The sequence below is a fragment of the Chiloscyllium plagiosum genome, unplaced genomic scaffold (genome assembly GCF_037043375.1).
Source record: "Chiloscyllium plagiosum isolate Xiang-an unplaced genomic scaffold, Cpla_swu_hap1 HiC_scaffold_16, whole genome shotgun sequence".
Classification (NCBI taxonomy): domain Eukaryota; kingdom Metazoa; phylum Chordata; class Chondrichthyes; order Orectolobiformes; family Hemiscylliidae; genus Chiloscyllium; species Chiloscyllium plagiosum.
Genome location: NW_028270154.1, coordinates 16,384,895 through 16,408,579, shown reverse-complemented (window position 1 = coordinate 16,408,579; position 23,685 = coordinate 16,384,895). Strand labels below are relative to the sequence as shown.

At 42.1% G+C, this 23,685-nt stretch overlaps 1 pseudogene across 1 annotated transcript; it reads left to right on the top strand.

Annotated features, from left to right (window-relative positions):
* Positions 1-2,184: 2,184 nt before the first annotated feature.
* Positions 2,185-16,670, top strand: LOC122556987 (15-hydroxyprostaglandin dehydrogenase [NAD(+)]-like; annotated as a pseudogene). Its single transcript, XR_015759845.1, has 4 exons — positions 2,185-2,276; positions 10,381-10,504; positions 11,892-11,997; positions 16,557-16,670. The product of XR_015759845.1 is annotated as a 15-hydroxyprostaglandin dehydrogenase [NAD(+)]-like (transcript).
* The last annotated feature ends 7,015 nt before the right edge of the window (positions 16,671-23,685 follow it).

Genomic DNA, 23,685 nt, shown 5'->3' with positions numbered 1-23,685 from the left:
CCTGTGTTGTTCACAGCCACAAGCTGTTCACATAGCTGAGAACAAATCACATAATTGCTCGCAGCAGAAGACTTTTGTTATCATTAAATGGTTACTAGTCCACAGGCCCATCAGTTACATCTGACAGGTATTATGGACTATACTAAATCCTCTTCAAATTTAACAAGGAGCTAGCCTAGGCCCCAAATTCCCTCTTAGGTAAGGGCAAGTGTAAGATGCTCTGTTCCAGATAAAATTAAATTGGTTGCACTCCTCAGCTTTAAGCCAAATACACTTTATTCTTACCCTGCAGTTAAAATGCAAACATAAGGAAGTAGAAATTGAATAAATTCATTCTATTGGAAAACTTACCAGAATAACTGATTATCTCATACACAGTTCTGGCAGCAATCTCAACTCCAGCTTTCAGCTGTAACAGGGAGAGGACTAACAGACTCCACATACAGCTTCACGACCCAAGCAACTGCTGAGAGCTGAACAAAAACCTTGGTTCTGTGGGAGCCTGACTCCACCCATTCATGCTGCTTCTATTGGTCCAACTTTGATGTCCTCTCATATTTGACAGTTCTAACCTGGTAAAGAGGTGATGACTATCCAAGCTATCCATGCCTCTCTAAATTTTACATATATCTATCAAGTTGCCCTCAGCCTCCCACCCTCTTGCAAAAACAATCTAAGTTTGTCTAACCCTTCCTTTGAACTAATAAACTACAATCCAGACAATATCCTGTTCAGCTTCTATTGCATCCACTTCAAAGAGTCCAGATCTTTTCTATCATGTGACCATCAGAACTGCACACGATACTTCAAACGTGGCCGAAAGTAAGTTTCACACAGCTGCAACATGACTTGTCAATTTTTATACACGAAGTCCCGATCAATGAAGGAAAGTATACTGCATGCCTGCTTTATCACCTTATCCATCGGTGTTGCCTCCTTCAGGGAGCTGACCTCCCATAATACATCATCTCACACTTGTCCAGATTAAGTTCCATCTTCCATTTCTCTGTCCAACTTTCCAACTGATCTGTATCCTGCTGTGTCATTTGACAACCTTCCACAACTCCATTAATTTTCGTGTCATCGGCAAAAGTACTAATCACACTATCCACACTTTCAATCAAATCATTTATATAAATTACACATATCAGAGGTCCCAGCACCAATCCTTTTGGAAAACCCCTTGTCGCAGACCTCTGTCAGTAAAACACCCCTCAACAAAACCTTGACAAGGTTTCTCATGGGAGGCTGGTTAGGAAGGTTAGATCTAATGGACTACAAGTAGAAATAGCAATTTTGAACACCAATTAGCCATGAAACGACATGACCAGCTATCTTTAATAGCCACACACTCAGATGACAAGCGACATGAGTTCGACTGGGACAACACTACTATTATAGGACAAGCCAAACCGAGAACAGCCAGGGAATTCCTAGAGGCATGGCACTCATCCACAGATTTAATCATTAAGCACATCGACCTGGACCCAATATACCGGCCACTGCAGCGGACAGGTGGAACGGAAGCGGCAGAGACAAACCACTACAAATGCCAAAGGAAACATCACAGAAGCGCTTCACATGAGGCTCCCAAGCACTGAGGATGTCACCTAGACAGGGGACGAAACGTCTGGAACACAAATTCCCAGCTCGGCAACAGAACCACAACAACGAGCACCCGAGCTACAAATCTCCTTCCAAACTTTGATACAGATGTTCACCCGGACCATGCCCTCCCAAAACCCCACAATCCTTCTCCCAAATCCATTTTCCTTACTTTTTCAAAGTGAAGGGGATGGATATTGTTGTGACAGTTCCCTGCTTGGGTACTGGGCGGGGGTATAGACCGAGTGAACTCAGATATTACGGCCCCTTACCCAATCAAACGCTCCTTAGTTTAAATGGTGAGGAACTATTCCAACCCATCGTGTGGAAACTGGCCATGAATTAGAAATGTGAGGGTGGGGGGAAGTGGGAGGGTGACAGAATATCAGTTTGGTGCAAAAACAAGAAGAAATGGGGAGAAAACTGATCACATTAGGAGGATGGGCGGCAATCTTTCTGTCTCTCTCTGATTATATATGGATGCCAGCAGCTTATGCAAACATTTACTCATGACAAGTTAGCGGCAAACACTTCATCAGGTCTGGAGGCAAAAGGCTAAAGTCTGCCGTCAGTGCTACAATGGAACTCCAGGGGAAAGTTGCGCTGGTGACTGGCGCTGCCCAACCATTGGGAAAGCAATTGCTGAAATCCTCCTGAAGAACGGCGCTAAGGTAACAATTCTGCTAGAATCAGTTCCTGTCAATTTCCCCGTGTAAAGAAAGGCAACCATTGCCCAGGCAGTGTCTTCAGAAATGCAGCCATTTGTGTTAACCTGATGACTGATCTGGAGCAAGTGGTGCATAAAAGCAAGGTTGAATAATAAGAGTTTTAAACTGAAACCGATCTGCAGGGTAAACTATATTCCATCAATTTACAGGAGTTACTTACGGTAAGTATACAATGGCAGAAGGTGTAACACCTGCCCATCCACCTCCCCTCTCCTCACTATCTAACATTTCAGAAATAAGTTCCAGGTGAAGCAGTGCTTTACCTGAAATGATTAGATTAGCTTAGATTACAGTGTGGAACCAGGCCCTTCAGCCCAACAAGTCCACACCGATCCGCCGAAGCGCAACCCACCCAGACCCATTTCCCTATATTTACCCCTTCACCTAACACTATGGGCAACTTAGTGTGGCCAGTTCACCTAACCTGCACATTTTTGGATTGTGGGAGGAAACTGGAGTACCCGGAAGAAACCCACGCAGACACGGGGAGAATGTGCATACTCCATACAGAGAGTCACCTGAGGCGGGAATTGAACCCGAGTCTCTGGCGCTGTGAGGCAACAGTGCTAACCACTGTGCCACCGTGCTGCCCATTTTCATTACCTTCAGCCCAACAAGTCCATACCGACTCACCAAACAGCAGCCCACCCAGAACTGTTCCCATACACCCAACACTACGGGCAATTTCGAATGAACAATTCACCTGACCTGCACATTTTTGGATTGTGGGAGGAAACCGCAGCACCCGGAGGAAACCCACGCAGACATAGGGAGTATGTGCAAACTCCACACAGACAGTTGCCCGAGCCAAGATTTGAACCCTGGTCCCTGGTGCTGTGAGGCAGCAGTGCTAACCACTGAGCCACCGTGCCGCCCAGTTCCATTTTTCTTTTTTTTTGGGCTGCCGGCATATTAAACCTGCTACCCTCTCAGGTGGGTGCAAAAACATCACAGGGCACCCTATAGCTAGGAGAGGTGATGGCCTAATGGTATTATTGCTAGACTGTGAACCATGAGACCTAAGTAACTTTCTGGCACCCGGCTCTGAATCCCACCATGGCAGATGGTGGAATTTGAATCCAACAAAAATCTGGAATTAAGAGTCCAATGATGAACCATGAATCCATCGACGATTATCAGAAAAAAAACCCATCTGGCTCACTGATACCCTTTAGGGAAGAAAGCTGCCAACTTTACCCAGTGTGGCCCACATGTGACTCCAGACCCGCAGCAATGCAGTTGACCCCCAACTGCCCTCTGGGCGATTAGGGATGGGCAAAGAATGCTAGACCAGCCAGTGACACCCACATCCCGTGGAAGCTTAGAGTCATAGAGATGTACAGCAGGGAAACAGACCCTTCGGTCCAACTTGTCCATGCTGACCAGATATCCCAACCCAATTTAGCCCCATTTGCCAGCCGCCTATATCCCTCTAAACCCTTCATATTCATATACCCCTGAAGTCACACCAACTGAATTAATTAGAATTAGCTTTATAATTTGAATTCAAATAAGTACAGTAAAAAAGTTTACAAGTCGCTACTTACGGTGCCATTTTGGTACACAGTACCTAGTTTCCCTCAGTGTCGCTGGGTCAAAATCTTGGAACTCCCGCTTCAAGGGATACAGCACCTTCCAAATCCATGACCTCTACCATCCAGAAGCACACAGGCAGTACATCCATAGGAATACCACCACCTGCAAGTTCCCCTCCAAGCCACTCACCACCCTGACCTTTATTTTAAACAATTGTTTATGAAGGAAATGGTGGTGAGTGGCTTGGAGGGGAACTTACAGGTGTGGTACTGGCCTGCCTACTGGAACCGGTGCAGTCCTTGTGTTGGAGGTGTGACACCACCCTATAGGCACCATCAACTGATGCAATTGGTGAGGAATCAGAAGTAATCCTTACCCCCTGAGATGAGGAGACTGCAAGGGTTTAAAGTGGCCATCATTTGCTGCCTGATTTACCATCATGGACTCGACGGGCTGAACAGCCTCCATCTACAATCAAGCTTTAGAGAGTCAAACTAGCCCAGAAACAGCAGCCAGAGCATCAAGAACACAATGGCTTTCAGAACTTGGAGACCATTTGATAAGAAAATGATAGTAAAATTACCAACATTAACTCGATCAAACAGCCACGTCAGAAAGCATGATTTGGAGATGCCGGTGTTGGACTGGAGTGTACAAAGTTAAAAATCACACAACACCAGGTTATAGTCCAACAGGTTTAATTGGAAGCACACCAGCTTTCGGAGCAACACTCCTTCATCAGGTGATTGTGGAGGGCTCAATCCTAACACAGAATTTATAGCAAAAATTTACAGTGTGATGTAATTGAAATTATACATTGAAGAATTGATTGTCTGTTAAGCCTTTCATCTGTTGGAATACAGTGATAGTTTCACTTCTTTCATGTGTAAATCACAAAACCTTTTTTTTAAAAAGTTGCATTCTCGGGTTAGCTGTTAACAATGGTGATAGCTAGACAACATGTTGAAGGTGTTAGCCCCCTGTGTTCTCTGTCTATGACCTGATGTTTAGATTGATTCTAATCTAAAAAGTGAGATAACAGAGTTTTACATAAATTCATGCAGTTTTTGAGCTCAGAGTTCTATATGAATGCATGCAGTTTTTGAGCAAAGTACAATGTAACCCTGCAAGTACAAATTCACCTCACAAGATATATGGGTGCATGTGAGCTTTTGTCTGTCTGTGTGTGTCTGTCTGTCTGGGTTGGGGGTTGTGAGTGTGAGAAGGTGTATGTGTGCATGTGTAGTGAGTGCAGAGTGTCTTAAGTCTGTGAGGGGGTGCATGTGTGAGTGTGGGAGTTTTGTGTCTGTAAGAGTGTGTGTGGGTGTCTGTGTGCTACAAATTCTGTGTTAGGATTAAGCCCTCCACTATCACCTGATGAAGGAGCGTTGCTCCGAAAGCTAGTGTGTTTCCAATTAAACCTGTTGGACAATAACCTGGTATTGTGTGATTTTTAACTTTGTACGTCAGAAAGCAAACAGTCTATATATAGATTAACACAGGAATATGAAACCAAAATGTGTTAACCACAACAACCACAAGTATCCAGTGCTGCATGACTAGAGAACGCAACAGTTTCTGGTGGCTGAAGTCAAGATGCCTCTGAAAGGCTCCACAGTTATAAAAAATCAGTTTAATAAAGTTTATTTTCCTGTAAATAACTGTTAAAGTACTGAAACATTTGTTTGACAGATTTAAAAGAACTGTTGACCAAATTTTAACATATAATATTTATTAGTTGTCACTGGTAAGTTGTTCTTAATCCACACCAGCAGGATCAGATTCTGCTGAAAGGTGGCAAGAAGTTCATCCTTAAGGCAAATTTCCACACCCTCGAGACCGTGCAAGAGTCTTCACAGAACTAGGAGCAGGAGAGGTCCATTCAGTCTCTTTAGCCTACTCCACTATTCAATACCTGCACCTCACTCCATCTAGTCTACTGTATTCACTGCTCACAATGTGGTCTCCTCTACACTGGGAAAGCAAAGCGCAGACTGGGTAACTACTTTGCAGAATACCTACATTCTGTCAGCAAAAACGAACATTGCAAAGTCATAGACTTATACAACACAGAAACTGACCCTTTAGTCCAATCCCTCCGTGTCAACCAGACCTCTAAGTTGACCTTGTCCCATTTGCAGTATTTAGCCCATATCCTTCTAAACCTTTCCTACTTGCATAAGCTGTCCAAATGTCTTTTAAATGATGTAATTGTGCTTGCTTCTATCACCACCTTCAGCAGCTCGTCCCATACATGCACCCACCCTCTATATAAAAAAGTTGCACCTTAGGTCCTTTTTAAATCTTGGCCCTATCACTCTATCCTCTATCCTCTAGTTTTGGACTCCTGCACCCAAGCAAAAAGACCTTGACTATTCACCCTATCCATATCCCCCATGATTTTATAAACCTCTATTAGGTCGACCCTCAGCTTCCCATGCTCCAGGGAGAAACAGCCCCAGCCTACCCAGCCTCTCCCTCAAGCTCAAACCTTCCAATCCTGGCAACTTCCTTGTAAATCTTTTCTGCATATTTTCAAGTTTAACAGCATCTTCCCTTGAGCAGGGAGATCAGAATTGAACACAGAATTCCAAATGTGGCAGAGCCAATGTCCTGTGCAGCCGCAATGTGCCATCCCCATGTGATGATGCTGTCTCTTTAAGAAGGTTATTTTGTCCTGGGAATTTTTGAAAAGAGGTTGTAAAGGCTGAAGTGCAAAATTGGCTACTGTCGAGAGCTTAAGTAAACAACTTAGGAGGCCTTTTCGTTCTTTTTTGTAAAGTTGGAACAATGGAAGCAGCTTGAATGGGAGTGGCCAGTTCTCATACACGAGGCTGTCTCATTATTTTTAGCTGTAGTGGTCAGAAGCTATTTGGGATCCCAGAAAGGTTGGAAGTTTCAGTGAATGATTTGTATGACCGGGCCTAAGCAAAATCCATCAGATGTATTATGATCTCATGTTTCTCTCAGCTTGTTATGCTGTAAGAGGACAGAGCTCTGCAAGATGTACCCTGAGATCTTTATATCAACAGGCCACATTCAGACACAGTGCTGACATCATGAGCATGTCCTTTAAAGGTACATAGAATAGTATCATAGAATCCCGACAATGCTGAAACAGACCCTTCAGGCAGCAAGTCCACACTGACCCTCCAAAGAGTAACCCACAATAACCCATGCACCTAACCCACACCTCCCAGAGCACCAAGGGCAATCTAGTATGGCCAATTCATCTAAACTGTACGTCTTTGGATTGTGGAAGGAAACCATTCAGCGGTAACCCATGCAAACATCCAAAGAATGTGCAAACTCCACACAGAGAGTCACCCAAGGCTGAAATCAAACCTGGGTTCCTGGCACGGTGAGGCAGCAGGGCTAACTACTGAGCCACCGTGCCATTCCATAACATTCCATATCTGCTGCAAGACATGACGCATTTCCCATTTTCCAAAGAAAACCAATCCCAAACAGATAATTGTGCAGAGGCACATGTTGTCAGTTCAGTAAATATATACACATTTAATATAAGTTTTCACAAAATTAATAATTCAACTATGATATAACGTTCTGGAACTTTGATAAATTGTCCCAAGCTGGTGATCATATGATCACGTCGAGAGGTGTGTTTTTTTCTCGGTTCTTTCTTATTGAAAACTTGGTTGGTTTGCTGCAAGTTGCAGTCACTCAGTGTCATCACACAATTGACATAGTTTTCTTCCTCTCTACATAACATTACTTTGTTGTATTAAGAATAAATAACTGCATGAAAAGCAACAGCAGAAGAAATAATACTAGCTCATACATTTAATCAGATATCACACAACATCAGGTTATAGTCCAAAAGGTTTATTTCAAATCACAAACTTTCAAAGCAGTGCTCCTTCATCAGGTGAACTAACCTGGTATTGTGTGACTACTGACTTTGTCCACACCAATTCAACACCAGCCCCGAAACATCATAGATTTAATGTCAACAAACAATCATACAGAATACATGATTGAATATTTTGCACAGTTTTCCCATTTGAACTGTTCACACATGTTATTACACACCTCTACAGCAGCTGGGACTTTAACTTGGGTTTCTCGGTTCAGGAGTAGAAATACAATCAATGCACCACAAGAAGAACCTTATTGAACGTGGAGATGTTCCAGACCAACCACCTTCAGCTGTTTCATGAGGTCAGAAATGGGGATGTTCTCTGAAGATAAGCTGGTTCAGGACTGATGGACTCTCTTTGACATTTGGCTTTCTATTTTACTTATTCCTAAAACTTTATAAAATAGTGCAGGATCATGGTGATAGTGGAAAAGCTTTTCACTGTATTTTAATGTCTTTCTTACCAGAAAATACATGTGACATTAAAACCATTAATTCATGATTGCGCAATGTTCAGTGCTATTCATGACTCCTCAATACTAAAGCAGTCCATCTGCAAATGCAATAAGAGCTGGATAATATCCAGGCTTGGATTGACAAGTGACAAGTAACATTTGTGCCACACAAATGCTAAGTTATGACCATCACTGATAAGAAACAATCTAACTACCGTCCCTTGACTTTCTGTGGTGTCACCATCACTGAATCCCCACTATCTTTGAGATTGACATTGACCAGAAAGTCAACTGGACCTGCTACATAAACACAATGCCAACAAGAGCAGATCAGAAGTTACAAATACTGTGGTGAGTAACTCACTGCCTGAATCCCCAAAGCCTGTCCACAAGGCACAAATCAAGAGTGTGATGGGGTACTTCTACCTTGACTGGATGGGTGCAGCTCCAACAACACTCAAGAAATTTGACACCATCCAGGACAAAGCAGCCCACTTGATTGGCACCACATTCCCAAGCATCGACACCTACCACCACCAATGCTCAGAAGCAGCTGCATGTGCTACAAATAGGATGCACTGCAGAAGTTCATCAAAGATCCTTGAACAGCACCTTCCAAACCTGTGACCACTTCCATCTCGAAGGATAAAGGTAGCAGATACACAGCAGCACCACACTTGAAAGAAGCCCTCCAAGTCACTCACATGCTGACTGGGAAGTTATATGGCCTTTCTTCACTATGTTTGGATCAAAACCCTGCAATTCTCTCCTTAATGGCATTGTGGGTTAAACCACAGAAGGTGCATAGTAGCGGTTCAAGAAAGCTGCTCTCCATCACCTTCTCAAGAGCAAATAGGACCAGGCATTAATTGCTGGCCCAGTTAGCAATACCCACATCTCCACAAAAGGCTCTGATTTCATGCTGCAGAGTTCAGTTGTGTCACATGACATGTTGGGATAGTTACCCAGGAAATGTTAAACAGCAAAGTCTTAAAACTCCAGGAGAACAATACAACTGAACTGCAATCATTCACATTAACCACCCAACCAACCATCCCCTTTTCATCCAACTGCTAGAATGGCAGCACCACTCCCAACGTAACTTGTGTGGCCCCCAATAGTCAACTAAACCTCTAGCACATTGACTGACAAATCCTCTACCTAACCAGACACGTTGCAATGACCTTTCCCCATCCCACTTCCCAACTCATTCCTTCCCATTGAGATTCTTCATTTCTGACCCAACACTCCACCTTGCACCCAAACCTGATTCAGCACTATCACCTTACTTGGCTTCTGATGCCCACGCCTGACAACTCCTGGCCTATCTACCTTGCTGACATCCTACCTCTTAATCTACGTTTCACCCATTCTTCCCCACAACCACTTGTACATTACCCACTTGCTTTTCCTATGACAGAATCATAGATTCACACAGTACAGAAGAGGCCATTAGACCTATCAAGTCTCCCCTGATAAAAGTTACTCTGAATGTGCAGTCATCACACTTTCCAGCACTTGGCCCATAATATTCAATGTTATATCATTTCAAGAGTTCATTCAAGGACTTGTTAAGGGTTGTGAGGTTTCTCATCTCAACTACTTTCTCAGACAGTGCAGCCTGGATCCCCTCTAAACCTTCTACCTTTCACTTTAAAAGTATTCCCCCTTATTATTGACCCTTCTACCTTGGGAGATTAGCTGCTTGATATCCACCCGGTACATGCGCCTAAATCTTTTATACCTCCAACAGATCACCGCTCAATTTTAAAACACCACCAACAAACTTGATGCAATTTGAACCCACCTCCACTAAACATTAAACTGTGCCCCTCATTTAATAAGACAATGATGCTACAACTATACACCTTCTTCATCTACTGTTGCTTTTGGAAAAAGCTATGGGTCAACTGAACCCTTTACTCATTTTAATCCAGCAGCTCATGCCCGAGAAAGGAGATCTCTGCATAATGTCCTCCAAGAACGCTGCAACAAATCATTGCTGAAGGATTCTCCATTAGAAGAAGTTAGATGTAGATTTCATTTGTCTGGTCGGAGTTGGAATTAAGGTTTGAAATGGGCCATTGACTGACCCAAGCTCCATTCAGACACATTGACCAACCTGTACGTTTATTTTAGGATCCTTTGGGATTGAACCATGTTTTAGCTCCTTTAGGTGAGTCTGTTGGATATCAATGTACCTACAGGGGAGGCTACCAAAGCTGCCTTTGGAAAGATCTATGGAGCTGAGAATATTTTGTTCCTTCCATGTGATGTAACATCTGAGAATCAGCTGAAAGGTACCAATTCAAACACTAATTTTAACAACGTGCAACAGACTTGCTCAATCTGACTGACTGGTTTCTAAACAGATACTTTGCTGCAACCTGTGGGTGTAAAAATCAGCTGGGGTGAGTGTGAATGGGAGTTACATTGTTGGCATTAGTAAGTTTATACACTGCAATATGATTAAGTATATTCAGTACAGAAATGTGATGCTTCATTGGGAGCACAGATTCCAGAATTCAATACTCAGTCTGTGCTCAGGCACCAAATGATACTGCTCAGCTTTTTCGTGTTCCTTGGTTTCAGAGTCTCAGCGTTCCTGGTGGAGAATCTCAGTCCAAGTGTCTCTTGTTTCGACCCTTGTGGTCCCTTCTTGGTCATGGTTTTGATGGTCCTGGTTTAATGCCCCAGCAGTGAGACCATATTCTAGTTTAGCATCTCAGTTCTTCTGATAATGGCTTTCAGAGTTTGTTCAGTTCTGTCCAAAAGAATAAGGCCTGTTGCCTCTTGCAGGGAAGCAGGGATGTCCCTCAATGGTTTGATGTCGCACACCATTACCATCTTGCAGATGTATATACAGAGGAGGGGAAGTGATTTTTGCAAATCTTTTTTTCAGGATCTTGGTTGTTGTTGATTGTGGGAAACAGAAAGCATGCTGGGAGCATTCCTCGCATTTCACACACCACCAAGAGAAGGGCTTCTCTGAGAATCTCCAAAAATTCTGGTTGTACATCAAGAGCATTTGGTGAAAAGTTGTGGCTAGGCCTTGATCAACCACATTTCCTGGGGAAAAGATCAGGAAAATTAATCAATTGTTTGCATATCAAGATCATTCTCGATAATAAAACATCTGACAACTCGGACAAAAAGTCTCATTTTCAGGAGAGATTGGATAGAATGGGGTTATTTTCCCTGCAGCAGAGAAGGATGAGGAGTGATCTGATTCAGGTACACAAAACTATGGAAGCAAAGACAGGCAGATTGTGAAATTCTCTTTCACGTGGCAGATATATCTAACACCAAAGGACGAAAGTTTAAAGTAAGTGTTTTCTTGAAGACCTGAGGAATAAAATTTCCATTCAGAGGGTGGTGGGAATATGGAATGCACTGGCTGAGAGGGCGATGGAGTCAGGTGCTCTTGCAATATTTAAGAAGGATCTGATTGAGCACTTAACGTGCCAGAGCAAAGTAGGTTATGGACCAAGTGAAGTAATGGTATTCGCATAGTTTGGTATTTGTTGGTCAGTATAGATATGATGGACTGAGGGCCTGTTTGTCTGCTGCATCCCTCTATGACTCAGTAACTGAATGAGTCATTCTGAGGAATGTGTTTAGTGTTGGCATGCTTGGTCGTAGACATTGCAAACTTTGATAACCGACTCTATTCACTGTCTTTTCCAGATGTTTTCAGCAAAACTCTTGAAAAGTTGCAGAGGTTGGACAGAGTATGTAACAATGCAGGGATTTTGATGAGGAAAACTGGGAGAACTGCTTCAGTATAAACTTGGTATGTGTCAATTGTATATTGTTTATTACTATTGGGTTTCATGTGAGCACACTAATTGATACTTACTGAAATTGGGATGTGGTTGAATTTGGAGATGAATGTTTTTAAGGTTTCATTCTGTAAATCAATGTAGGACTCAGCAAAGAACGGTTGTGATAAACTCCTTGACGCAATAGATTGCAACAGTATGTACTCCTCTGGTAGGTTGCTGAGGCTGAGAATAAAATTAAAAATCACACAACACCAGGTTATTGTCCAACAGGTTTATTTGCAATTAATAGCTTTCAAGTCAATGCTGTTGGATAATAACCTGGTGTTATGTGATTTTTAACTTTGTCCAGCCCAGTCCGACACTGGCAACTGAAAATCCATCTGAGGATAATTAGGTTATATCCTCGGTCCCTCACTACCAGAGGTACCTCCATCTGACATCTATGTCCTTTTGAATCTGGTCAGCTCAAACAATGATGGTGGCACTGCACAGGCTCTTGCCGATGATGGTGACACTCTTGTCAAAGACCATGTTTCTAAGCACCACTCACTAATGATGGACATGGAAGTCCCAGCAGAATGGTCAGATGCTTTCTTTTCTTCAGATCAAATGATTCTTATCATGGATGTGCTGTGATCTGAGTTTGTCGGGAGAATGGATTGGAGGAGATAGATATGTAAGACAGAAGGATGGGAGCTGGTGACCAGCAATAATTTCCCTTGATTTTATTGACCTCACACCGTGACAATTTTTTAACTTGCTCAAGTGATGTGGGTGTAGTTGCCTGGGGACATTTGATAAGGTGGTGGTGAGCTCCTTCCTAAACTGCTGCAGTCAATGTTGATTAGATCCACCCAAAAAGCCATTAGAGCAGGAATTCAAGGATGTGAATCCAGCGGCACTGAAGGAACAGTGATATATTTCCAAGTCAAGATAGTGAGTGGCTTGAAGTGGAATTTGCAGGTATTGGTATTTCCATTGATTTAGAAGATTTTTCTTGGCAGTGTGGAGGAACAGAGGGATCTGGGTGTACAGGTACATAAATCCCTCAAAATTGCCACCCAAGTGGATAGGGGTATTAAGAAAGCAGATGGTGTTTTGGCTTTCATTAACAGGGGGATCGGGTTTAAGAGCCGCAAGGTTTTACTACATCTCTCCAAGTCTCTGGTGAGACCACACTTGGAATTTTGTGTCCAGTTCTGGTCGCCCTACTATAGGAAAGATACAGAGGCTTTGGAGAGGGTGCAAAGAAGATTTACCAGTTTGCTGCCTGGACTAGAGGGGTTGTCTTATGAAGGGAGGCTGACTAAGCTCGGAATTTTCTCTCTGGAGAGAAGGAGGAAGAGGGATAACCTGATCGAGGTATACAAGATAATGAGAGGCATGGATAGAGTCAATAACCAGAGACCTTTCGCCAATGCAGGATTGACTGGCACGAGAAGTTTTAAGATATTAGGAGAACGATATAGAGGGGACATCAGAGATAGGTTCTTTATGCAGAGAGTTATGAATGCATGGAATGCGTTGCCAGCGTTGGTGGTAGAAGCAGAGTCATTAGGGACATTTAAGCGACTGCTGGACATGCACATGGACGGCAGTGAATTGAGGGGTGCGTAGGTTAGGTTATTTTATTTTACGTTAGGATTAATCCTCGGCACACCATCATGGGTCAAAGGGCCTGTGCTGTATTTTTCTATGTTCAATGTTAACTGTTCTTATTAAACAGCAGAACATATTTGTTAGGCTGATGACATATGTCTTCTTGATGTTTTTACGTTCTTATAACATTTCACACAACATGAACAAATATTGAAATGGAAGCTCAGGTTCTGTGAAGGCATCTGTTGTGTCAACAAAACAGGAAATGCCCATGAAGATGGGAGAGGATGATGGTCTGTTAACTGACAGTTATGGTTCAGTCATTACAAATTCCTGGCACCTTCCTGAAAAATCTATTTTTCATAATAATGATCTCGTTCATGTGAGACATTAAAACAACTCCTAAGAAACATTAGTAGGCAATTCAGTCCCTTTCAGTCTCTTTTACAGGAACATTACATATCCATATACAGCAAGGCTTGAACAATATTCAGACTTTGGCTGATAAGTAGCAAGTAATATTCACACCATGCAAGTGTAAGGTTGTGATCATCTTCAACCTGAAAGAATCTTACCCTTACCTCTTCACATGTAATGGCATTGCCATCACTGAATTCTGCATAATCAGTAGCCTGGGTTGTAGCATTGATGAGAAGTAAAAGAGACTCCTTTGGCTTCAAGATTAAGTCAAACACTGGGAATTCGGCCACAGATCACTTCCCTCTTAACTCTCTAAATTGTGACCACCAGCCCCAAAGCACACATCAAGTGTGTTATGGAATACTGTCAACTTGTCTGAATGAGTGCAGCTCAAACATCACTCACGAAGCATGACACCCTCCAGGATTCAATGGCCAGCATAATTGGCACCACATCCACAAATATTCACTCACTCCAACATCAATGCTAGGTCGCAGCAGTGAGTACCATCTATAATATACACTGCAGAATTTCTAAAAAGCTTCTTTGAAAGCACCTTTCAAACCCATGAACTCTCCTACCCTGAACAGCAGATGCATGGGAGCACCATTACCAACAAGTTTCCCTTCAAGGCAATCACCATGCAGACTCAAAATGTCAGCGTTCTTTCACTGTGGCTTAGCCAAAATCCTGGAACTCCCTATCTCACTACTTTGTAGTGTACCCACAGCACATATACCACAGTGGGTCAAAAAGACATCTGACGATCACTTTCTGAAGGACAGTTAGGAATGGGCAATAAGTAATGGCCTGTTCAGTGATGCCCACATCCCACAAACAAATTAAAAATGGAATGTTTCTGTGTTTTTAAAGAGACGAGTCAGCATGTCGCAGCTGTTTCACTACTCTGTTAGATCATAATCTCTACATTAATTCCACTGAAATGTTTTTGCTTCTTATCATCAGACAACATTACCTAGCAACAAATTATCTTTCTCTTTATAGATTCAATCTTTCCTGATCAGCTACAGTTGTTTCGAGTAAGAATAAAATTTCAATCAATATTTACATGAAGAAATGCTTTTAATTCTATTCCAAAAAGATTTTGCTCTCATTTTAAATTGCCCTCCAGATGGATGAATTGCTTCATATCTACCCAATTTACCCACATTCTTTTCAAAGCTCAAAACATTTGAGGGAAGGGCAGCATTGTGGTAATCCAATGGGAGTAAGTGTGGTCTGCAGATGCAGGAATCCTGATGAAGGGCATATGCCCAAAACATCAATTCTCCTGCTCCTTGGATGCTGCCTGACCTGTTGTGCCTTTCCAGCACCACACTCTCGATTCTAGTAATCTAATGGCCCAGGCTTAATGCCCTAATGCCAGTCATTCAAATCCAACCAAGATAACTGGGCAAATGCAAGGTCAATGAATGGAGATCTTGAAGCTACCAGACAGTCATAAAAACCTGTCTACTTCTCTTGCAGGGAAGGAAATCTGATGGGAAATCTGATGATCTTACTCGGTCTGCCTATGTATGATTCTACCCCCACAACATTGTGGTTGACTCTAAAATGGTCTACCACAGCATATAGCTGCACACAAATACCACAGAAATGATAAATAAGAAGGAAAGTTGAAGGTCCTTCTGACATCAACTTAAGCCAGTGATGCCTATATTCCACAAATGAATAAATATTAAAGAAAATCTTACTTCTATCATTTTCTCAAAGGAAATGAGGATGGGCAATCAAAGTTGACCTGGGCAATGACCACTCCACCCAGGAATGAATAAAAAACCAACTCATTGCTAAGTGCGTTGAAGATTGAGACCGGTCAATCAAAACCACCATCACCAGTCACATATTGCACATCAGAGAATGTGCTCCTTATCCCTTCTCTCTGGTCAGCTGCCTGCTAGTCAATTTCCTGTCAATATCAGTGGGCTATGACCACACCCCATTTAATATAATCAATTCGGAGAAAGTGAGGACTGCAGATGCGGGAAATCAGAGTCAAAACGTGTGGCACTGGAAAACCCAGTAAACTACGAGTCATTATATTTATTCATTAACAGACTTGCTCAAAACTCACCACATTGATGTGAATCTGGACCCTAAATCCATCCCACTAACCAAATGACTGATTGACCTGTTCCATTTTACCAACCTGCTGATCCACCCAATGACCAATCTTCACATCACAGTAACCAGCTTGTTCATTCCACTGAATATCCTCTTCATTCATGGATCAATCGGTTTATTCCAGAAACCAGGTTGTCAAACCCATAGTTTGTCCATCCTGTTCATCAGATTTCCCATTCCACAAATTATTCTGCATCTTTCCACAGTGTTTTACTGTTTATCAATCTCCTAGCACCTGAATTTTTCCACTAATGCTTGAATGTATTCTCGTTGGGTGAATTTCAATGTAGCTTTCTAACCACATATATCTCTCTGCATTTTGCAACTGTCTGTACATCTCTGTATTTTCACATTAACTGAATGGGCTTCCTCTCTGGTGATTCCTGTGGTTTTTGTATTGCAGGTCGGTGTAATTAAAGGAACCTATCTGGGAATACAGCACATGAGTAAAGAGACTGGAGGGAAAGGAGGAGTGATTGTTAATATCGCTTCCATAGCAGGTAAGTCACCAAAGTAACAATAGTTTATCAATGAGTATTCCAAGTGTTGCCTGAGGATTCTGGAAAACATCCACAGTGGGCAAATTACATTTTCTGGGGAAGCTCATTTTACAGCAAATATAATGATATTTAACTTCCACACAAGCTGTTAGTCATCTAATTCAACAACATCGTTCAACTTCTGTAACTTACTTTAAAGTGTCATTCACCTCAAGCCATTCTCTTGCAGTCACAAGATGATTACATTCGAATCACTTCTGGTTTTTTCTTTGTTCCTCATTGGATTTGTTGGTCACTGTTTAATAGTCCATAGGATCACACAGGACAGGAGAGGCTCTTTGGCTCATTGGGTCTGTACTGCCAAAAATGTACTGAATCTACATCAGCTTTACTTTCCAGCACAAGACCCATCAGAGGCCCATAACAGTTATTACCCATCTCTGGGAGACAACAGTATATACATAGACAAAGATATAACAGAGACACTTAGAGGTCTATAAAATGTAAATAATTTATTAAGGACTTAAACAAATCATGCACACTGGCTGGGTTGGAAGTCCTCTGAATGTCTTCACTACACTTCCTGACCTCGGGTAACTCTTGCAGTGATATTCTTTCAAGTCTTGCTGAAAATCAAGGATTTCCTCAGCTGCTTCATACAGAGATCTGTTCCAAGTATATGCCTTATTTCAAATTATCTGTGTACATGACAAATCCTGAATATATTAGCACATTCATATGTTCCTCAGCCTTTTCTTTACTAAAAATATGAGTCAAGCCTAATTCCTCATCCCAACAATATACGCTGACATTTCAGCTTAGTAATAAGGGAATGTTGCTCTGCTATCAATTGCTGAGCTGTTAAAATGAAACAATGCCTGCACCCTCAGAGGACATAAACATAGCCTTTGCTACAGTTTTAAAGAAGATCATGGGGTATCTCCAGTATCATTACTAGCATTTATCCAAACAGTTCTTTTGTAGCACATAAATACAGAGTTTAGCTGAAAAACAACCCAATGTTTTTTCACATTCATCAGGACAAGTCTCAAGGAAAACCAAAGTAAAGGATAAATTAAATTTAAACCAAATGTGAGGAGTGTGCAGATTGGTTGACAAGTGGGCCCGCTTCATAAGATCCTCCACAGTATGAGCACAGGCCATATGGCCCATCGACTCCACACTGACTGAAGAGCATTTCACCCAGCCTTGTAACACTGCATTGCCCATGGCTAATGCACCCATCCTGTACCCTTCTGCACAATCTAGCATGGCCAATCCAACTAACCTGCACATCTTTGAACCGTGGAAGGAAACTAGAGCACATGGAGGAAACACATGCAGATAAGGGGAGAATGCAAAAACACCACACAGCCAGTCGCCTGAAGCCGGAATCGAACCAAGGTCCCTGACGTTGTGAGGTAGCAGTGCTAATCACTGAGCCACCATGCCTCCCTCTTGGTAGAAGCATTGTCATGGAGAGGTTAATTATGGAGAACCCACTCCCATTTCTTCCCTTTCTTTAGCTTTGCTTGTTACATATCTGTCACCAAGTTCTTTCTCCCCTCATCCTGTGGGACTGTCTATCCTTTCCAGTCTGGCACTTAGACACACCATTGTTCTGCCATTCTCATATTCCAATCACTTTATCTGAACTAACAACACCCTTTCTCCCCCAAGAACTCCCACCCCCACCCCCACACTTTAGCATAAATGCTGTCCCCTTCACAGTTCACACTTCACATCAGCTCTGGTGAAGAGTCATCTAGACTCGAAATGTTAGGTTACTCTCTCTCCATAGCTACTGCCTGTCACTGAGATCTCCACTATTTTTTGCTTTCAGAGAAGATATTTAGATTAGATTCGATTCGATTAGATTAGATTAGATTCACTACAGTGTGGAAACAGGTCCTTTGGTCCAACAAGTCCACACCAACCCTCCGAAGAGCAACCCAACCAGACCCATTCCCCTACATTTACCCCGATTAATGCAACTAACACTACGGGTAGTTTAGCCTGGCAAATTCACCTAACCTGAGTTGCAGGTAGATAGGATAGTGTAGAAGGTGTTTGGTATGCTTTCCTTTATTGGTCAGAGTATTGAGCACAGGAGTTGGGAGGTCATGTTGTGGCTGTTCAGGACATTGGTTAGGCCACTGTTGGAATATTGTGTGCAATTCTGGTTTCCTTCCTATCGGAAAGATGTTGTGAAACTTGAAAGGGTTCAGAAAAGATTTACAAGGATGTTGCCTTTACAAATTTCATGCCTTTTAAAATATTCTGCTTGTCTACAAAAATGAACAAAGTGAACAAGTGCAAAGTGAACAAGTGATGGTGAAATTGATAGTTCACCATCACTTTTTTACTCAACATTATTTAACCGGGTTCAGCATTATTACAACCGCTTTGTGACCTCCTCACAGCTGTCATTTTTGTCCAGCTTTGAATGGCTCGGAAATGTAAATATTTTACTCTGACTCTTTGCCAAATTATTTAACATAGATTGCAAATTGCCGAGACCCCAGCACTGGTCATTGTGGCCCTCCAAATGTCACAGTCTGTTAACTTGAAAATGTACAATTTGTAAATTAAAAGTCTGTAACCTAAAACGCCAATGGAATAGTCTCATATTCTTGTCTTTAAAATCTTCCAAGAATGTAAGAGGATTGTGGTCCGTGCACAGAACCATCTCCGACACATAGTTTGTGATGTACACCTTGAAATATTGTAAGGCCAATACCACTCTCAATATTTCTTTTTCAATCATGGTGTATTTCCTCTGGTGGATGTTGAGTTTCTGCAAAAAATAACCAACTGGTAATGCAATCCCATCATCGTCTTCCTGTAGCAGTACAGCTCCAACTCCTATGTCACTAGTATCGATGGCAATTTTGAAGGGTTTCAAAAAGTTTGGTGTAGCTAAATCTGGTGCGGTGGTTAATATTGCTTTTAAATAGCTGAAAATATGTTGCTGGAAAAGCGCAGCAGATCAGGCAGCATCCAAGGAACAGGAGAATCGACGTTTCGGGCATAAGCCCTTCCTGAAGAAGGGCTTATGCCCGAAACGTCGATTCTCCTGCTCCTTGGATGCTGCCTGACCTGCTGCGCTTTTCCAGCAACATATTTTCAGCTCTGATCTCCAGCATCTGCAGCCCTCACTTTCTCTCGATTGCTTTTAAATAGTCAATTGCTTCCTGGCATTGTTCTGTCCACCAAAACTTTGTATTCTTCTTCAACAAATCAGTTAATGTTGTCACTACACTGTTGCAGTTTGAAACAAACTTCCAACAGAATCAATTTAGTCCCAAATATTGAAGCACCTCTTTCTTCAAGGTTGGCCATGGAAATTCCTCGATAGCTTCTGTCTTTGCATTGCATGCAGTAAACTTGCATGACCGATGTTATGTCCCAAGAATATGATCTCTGCTTTTGTTAATTCAGTTTTGTTTAAATTTATTACCAGCTTTGCTTCTCAAAGTTGTTCAAAGAGCTCTGCCAACTGTACTATGTGATCTTTCCAGAACTTAATAAAGATCACTGCATTGTCCAAATAGACTGCACACTTTGTTAACCTAGTCACAACTCTATTCATAAGTCTTTGGAATGTGAAGGGTGTGTTCTTCATTCCAAGGGGCATCACTTTGAATTGATATAGTCCATTTGGGGTTACAAATGTAGAAATTTCTTTTGATGTCTCTGATAAAGGTACCTGCCAGTAACCACGCAGTAAGTTCAACTTGGTGATGTAGCTGGCTTGTCCGACTTTTTTTGCACAGTCCTCGGAATTTGATATAGAACATAGAACATAGAACAATACAGTGCAAAACAGGCCCTTCGGCCCTCAATGTTGTACCAACCTGTGAAATATTGTCAGCTCATTCCCCTATACTATCCCATCATCATCCATGTGCTTATCAAGGATTGTTTAAATCGCCCTAATGTGGCTAAGTTAACTACATTGGCAGGCAGGGAATTCCACTCCCTCACCATTCTTTGAGTAAAGAACCTACCTCTGACATCTGTCTTAAATCTATCACCCTCAATTTGTAGTTGTGTCCCCTCGTACAAGCTGACGTCATCATCCTAGGAAAAAGACTTTCACTGTCTAATTTATCAAATCCTCTGATCATATTTCATGTCTCTATCAAATCCCCTCTTAGCCTTCTTATTTCCAATGAGAACAGACCCAAGTCTCTCAGCCTTTCCTCATAAGACCTTCCCTCGAGACTAGGCAGCATCCTGGTAAATCTCCTCTGCATCTTTTCCAATGCTTCCACATTCTTCCCAAAATATGGCGACCAGAACTGTACACAATATTACAAGTGCAGACGCACTAGTATTTTGTATAGTTGCGGCATGATATTGCGGCTCCGGAACTCAATCCCTCTACCAATGAAACCTCACACATTGTATGCCTTCTTATCAGCACTACCAACCTGGGTGGCAACTTCAGGGATCTATGTACATGGACTCCAAGATCCTTCTGCACATCCACACTACCAACAATCTTTCCATTGACCCAGTGCATTGCATCCCTGTTATTCTTTCCAAAGTGCATCACCTCACATTTAGCTGCATTGAACTCCATTTGCTGTCTCTCAGCCCAATTCTACAGTTTATCCAAGTCCCCCTGCAACCTGTAACATTCCTCCAAACTGCACACTACTCCACCAACTTTAGTGTCATCTGCAAATTTACTAATCCATCCACCTATGCCTGCCTCTAAGTTATTTATAAAAATGACAAACAAGCAGTGATCCCAAAACAGATCCTTGTGGCACACCACTAGTAACTGAACTCCTGGCTGAATATTTTCCTTCAACCACCACTCACTGCCTTCTTTCAGAAACCAGTTTCTAATCCAAACTGCTAAATCAACCTCAATCCCATGCCTCTGCATTTTCTCCAACAGCCTACCATGTGGAACCTTATCAAAGGCTTTACTGAAGTCTATGTATACCACATCAACTGCCCTAGCCTCATCTACGTGCTTGGCCACCTTCTCAAAAAACTCAATGAGGTTTGTGAGACATGGTCTGCCTTTGACAAAACCATGTTGACTGTCTAAAATCAAATTATTGCTTGCTAGATGATTATAAATCTTATCTCTTATAATCCTTTCCAAAACCTTTCCTACAACAGTAGTAAGGCTCACTGGTCTATAATTACCTAAGTCATCTGTACTGCCCTTCTTGAACAAGGGCACAACATTTGCAATCCTCCAGTCCTCTGGTACAAAACCTGTAGACAATGATGACTCAAATATCAAAGCCAAATGCTCTGCTATCTCCTCCTTACCTTCCCAGAGAATCCTTGGATAAGTCTCATCTGGCCCAGGGGACTTGTCTACTTTCACTCCTTCTAGAACTGATAACACCTCTTCGTAACTAACCTTGATCCTTTCTAGTCTAATATCTCGTATCTCATTCTTCTCCTCTACAATGTTCTCCTTTCCCTGAGTAAAAACCAATGAGAAATGTTCGATCTCTCCGATCTCCACAGGGTCCACACTCAACTTCCCACTTCTGTCTTTGACTGGCCCTATTCCTACCCTAGTCATCCTTTTATTCCTCACATACCTATAGAAAGCTTTAGGGTTCTCCTTTATTCTTTTTGCTAAAGACTGCATGTCTGATTTTGTATGAGACTGATTTTGTAATGGCGTTGACCTTCCAATAGTCCACACAAAATCGTTGAGTCCCATCAGGTTTGGCAAACACCACTCAATCTGGCTGGGTTCAATGATATCCACATTGCGCATTGTCTTCAACTCTTTCTGGACCTGTCTGGCTTTGAAAGTATTAAGCCGATAAGGGTGTTGTCTTATCAGAACAGCATCCCCTACGTTTATTTCATGTACATCTGATTTCTATATATGTCCTCATACTGCTGTAACAAATCTTTCAACTTTGTTCTTTGCTCCTGAGACAGATAGTTTACTCACCTATCCAACTCCTCAAGGACTTCTTCATTTTTCAACATATTCAGAGGCACATCAAAATCCACTATATCTGGATTTGATTCCTTACTCTGCAGGGCAGTAACTAACACCAGTTTCTCCAGTTCTTTCTCTCTAGTATAATACAGTTTCAACATGTTCACATCGCATACACAATTCAATTTTTTCTATCTGGCATCTTTACCAGATAGTTCACCAGACTCAACTTTTTCTCAATTTGATAAGGACCACTAAACCTGCCTTTGAAGGGATCTCTTATCACTAGTGACATTACTAACACATTGTCCCCTTGGGAAAACATCCTGAGTCTCACAGTTTTTAATCTGCCGCCTGCTTCATTCTATGTTGTGCGCTCTTTAGGTGCTATTTAGCTGACTCACTGACATGATTTAATCTCTCTCTCATCTCTGTTGCATAATCTAAGTGTGAGGTCTCCAACTTTGGTCCTGACGATTTCTCTTTAATTAATTTCAAAGGGTTTCTCACTTCGTGTCCAAATATTAATTCCAAGGGAGTAAACGGAGTATATTCATTTGGGCCATCTCTAATGGCAAACAATATGAATGGAATACCTTTATCCCAATCATTCAGGTAATCTTGACAGTATGCTCTCAACATGGTCTTCAAGGTCTGATGCCGCCTTTCTGAAGCTCCCTGGGATTCAGGATGATACACATTGGATTTAAAGTGCTGTATACCTAAGCTATCCATGACGTCCTTAAACAACCTAGCAGTAAAATTTGACCTTTGGTCCAAGTGAATCTCTCTGGGTAACCCATGCCATTTGAAGAAACCAATAACTTCTCGACCACCCTTTTTGCCTTGATACTCTGTGATGGAACTGCCTCCAGAAATCTGGTAGACACATCCATTATGGTTAACAAGTACTGTGTTCCCATCTTTGGTTCGTGGGAAGAGACCTACACACTCAATTATAACCCATGTGAAAGGTTTTTCAAATGAGGGAATTGGCAACAAAGGGGCTGGTTTTATTACCCCCTATGGCTTACCTACCATTTGGCATGTATGACACATACAGCAAAAGTTAATCACATCCTTGCACATTTCAAGGC